The following is a 3,623-nucleotide window of genomic DNA, read 5'->3' on the forward strand; positions in this document are numbered from 1 at the left end:
TCCTAAAAATGAACGGATTTCTTTGACAGACTTGGGTGGTGGAAGACTTACAATCAAATCTACTTTGGTTTTGTCCACTTCAATTTTTTTTTTCAAAACTACATGGCTAAGAACTATCCATTCTCTAACCATGAATTGGCATTTTTTCTTATTAAGAACTAAGTACTTCTCCTTACATCTTTCTAAGACTAATATCAGATGATCTAAGTATTCGGAGAAAGTAGGGCCAAAGACAGAAAAGTCATCCATAAAATTTTCAGAAATCGTTCAACCATATCGAAAAAAATACTGATCATACATCTCTAGAATATTGCCGGTGCATTACATAATCCAAAGGGCATACACCTATAAGCGAAGGTTCCAAATGGATAAGTGAATGTAGTCTTTTTCTGATCTTCGGGGGCTATGGGGATCTGATTATAGCCAGAGTATCCATCGAGAAAATAGTAAAACTCTTGTCCGACTAATTTTTTTAACATTTGATCAAAAAATGGCAATGAAAAGTGATCTTTTTTTGTCATAGTATTCAATTTTCTATAGTCTATACAAACCCTCCATCCCATTTGGGTCCTAGTTGGGATAAGTTCATTTGCTTCATTCTGGACTACTGTTACCCTAGACTTTTTAGGTACCACTTGTACAGGGCTTACCCATGAGCTATCAGAGATGGGGTAGATGATTCCATTATCAAGTAACTTTAAGATTTTCTTTTTGACTACATCTTTCATGGCTGGGTAAAGTCTTCTCTGAGCATTTCTAGTTGGTTTGGCCTCTTTCTCTAGATGTGTCCTGTGTTGAACTATGGAATGACTTATTTCCTTAATATCGGCCATGGTCCAGCCTATTGCTTCATAATTTTTTTCAGAATTGCTAACAACTCTTTTTGTTTAGAATTTAGGTCAGATGCGATAATTACAGGCAAAATTTTCTCTAGACCTAAATATGCATATTTAAGGTGCTCAGGGAGGGGTTTCAATTCTAATTTGGGTGCCTCCTCTATTGATGATTTGGATGATGGTTTAATTATTTTCATGATTGGTTCAATGGGAGGCTCTTGTCTCTGGTTATTCCTATTATCTATAAGAATTTTCTTGATTTTCTCAGATTCATTGATTGGCCAGAAACTAGACTCGAAATCAACTTTTTCATTGCTAATGTCAATGGGTTCATAAATTTTCTCTTAAATTAAGATAGCTTCATAAGTTTATTTCGACAGTTGATTTCAGCATTCGCAGTAGCTAAGAATGGCTTCCTAAAATGACAGGAATATGACCTTTGAGATTCGCAATTGGTTCGGTCTCTAAAATGATAAAGTCTACAGAGAAGATAAAATTATCAATCTTGATTAAAACATCCTCTACCATTTCTTTAGGGATCCTCAGAGATCTATCTGCTAATTGTAATGTAATCTTTGTCAGTAGAAGTTCTCCTAATCCTAGTTGCTTATAAACTGAAAATGGAAGAATATTTACATTAGCTCCTAAATCTAGCAAGACCTTCTCAATGTGGGTCTCTCCAATATCACATAAATTATCGAAGATCCTGGATCCTTATATTTTATTAGCACATGATTAGATAAGTATGAGCTCACACTTGCTATTAAATATGCTCTTTTGGGTACATGATAGTTCTTTTCTTGGTATAAAGATCTTTTAAAAATTTAGCATAGGTCAGATTTGTTTAATCATGTCTAGAAGAGGGATATTCACTTGGACTTGCTTAAACACCTCTAAAATTTTATCCAAATATTTTAATTTTTTATTGGACCTTAGTCGATTTGGAAAAGGAGCTCTAGGGATTGTGGGTTTTGGGCTTGGTGTACTATCAATTTTAGGACTATCAATTTCAGGAGCTTGAGTTTGTAAGGTAGGTTGTTCATAAGGTGACTCAACAAATGAGTTCTCTTTATCATCAAAGGTACTACCTTATTGTCCACTTATTTTTCAGATCTTAAGGTGTGAATAGCATTCATATGATTAACTTGATTTCCTTGTTGGGGTCGTGGACATTTTAGATTCTTGGGTTAGATTCAGGTTGGCTAGGTAGCTTATCTCATTCTCACTTACTCATAGCAGAGGTTAGCTGACCCACTTGCATTTTCAAACGGACAATGGCTTGGGTGTTAGTGTTTATGAGTTGACCTGTGATTTGCATGAAATTACTTAATGTGGCATTGGTGTCAGCATTGGATTTGGCCAGGACTTCTAGGCTTTTCTCTAGAGAACTAAGTTTCTTCTCATTATTATTAAAGCCTAATGGGTTGTTCATCGTAGGGTTAGGCCTTGGATTTTACTGATTGAAACTAGGACCATCTATATTTTGATTTGTGACTATGAAAATTTGGATAATTCCTCCATCCTGGGTTATATGTGGGTGCATAGAAATTATTCACTGATCTCTGGTATGTGGCATTTACTTAAGCACATCCATTCTCTATTGGGTTCATCAGGAAGGGGCATTCCTCAAGGATATGGTTGGGTGTACTACATGCGTTGCACATGGGTGCAGAAACTTGGTTTACACTGGCTGGTCTCTGTAGCTCTAAGGCCTCTAACCTACATGCTAAAGCTGCAATTTTAGCCTCTGTAGCTAGGAAAGTTTGAATTTGGTATATTCCTCCTCTTCAAGGTGTTGTCCTCTCAGGTTCTCTAGTTGTTCTCATTGTAAATTTTTCTCAGTTAGATCTTCTAGAAATTATCAGGCTTCAGTGGGTTCTTTGTACATGAATTGACCCTGGCACATGAACTCTAGCATCGTTCTAGAATTTGAATCTAACTCTTCATAAATTATCTGATAAAGTCTCCAAGTTTCTATTTTATGGTGTGGGCATTGGGTCAAAAGATTCTTAAAGCGATCAAAGTATTTTCAGAATGATTCTCCAGCTTGTTGGTAAAATTGATTTATTTCATTCCTAATCCTAACTTTTTTGTGATAGAGAAAAAACTTCTTTAGAAACACTCTTACAAAGCCCTCCCAGGTTGTGACAGATTGGTTTGGAAGACTATAGGTCACTTTTTAGCATTATTCTTAAGGGCAAAAGTGATCAATCTTAGCTTAACCTCATCCTCTAACAGTTGTTGCAGCCTCATGGTTGCATAAACCTCTTCAAATTTTCTAATAAATATATATGCATCCTCTATTCCTGTGAATTTTGGAAGCATGTTGATAATCTGAGGTTTAATTTCAAAGTTATTTACAGTGGGTTGGGGTAACCTGATGCAAGAATGTTGGACGGAACCGACTGGATAACATAAATCCTTGAGGGTTTGGGGTTGATTGAGTTCTCCCATTGTAAAAGTTTTTGAGTTTGAAATAAAAATCCAATTAATTCTTACTAGTCGACCCGATACCCTTTTCCATGAAGAAAGTGAAGAAAGTATTTTTTCTTCTATTTTTTATTTTAATTTTTTTTTCAATCAAGTTTTCAATCAAAAGAAGAGAAAAGAAAAGAAGAGGAGTTCTGACTAAGATTTTTTTAATTCTAGATAGCTTCTAACTGCCAAGGTCGTCTTCGAGCACTCCAAGTTCAAATCGGCTAATCGAATCAGCCAGATAAGTGTAAGATTGGTAGAAGATTTTTCATGCTTTCGCAATGGACCTAATTAGATAACTACCTTTCTTCA

The 3,623-nt window shown here is 35.5% G+C and overlaps 1 non-coding gene across 1 annotated transcript; it reads left to right on the forward strand.

The window, feature by feature from the left end:
* Window positions 1-2,812: 2,812 nt before the first annotated feature.
* Window positions 2,813-2,919, forward strand: LOC114913091 (small nucleolar RNA R71). Its single transcript, XR_003799130.2, has one exon. It is a non-coding gene; the product is annotated as a small nucleolar RNA R71 (small nucleolar RNA).
* The last annotated feature ends 704 nt before the right edge of the window (window positions 2,920-3,623 follow it).

This window comes from Elaeis guineensis, chromosome 11, assembly GCF_000442705.2.
Source record: "Elaeis guineensis isolate ETL-2024a chromosome 11, EG11, whole genome shotgun sequence".
In the NCBI taxonomy this organism is placed as follows: domain Eukaryota; kingdom Viridiplantae; phylum Streptophyta; class Magnoliopsida; order Arecales; family Arecaceae; genus Elaeis; species Elaeis guineensis.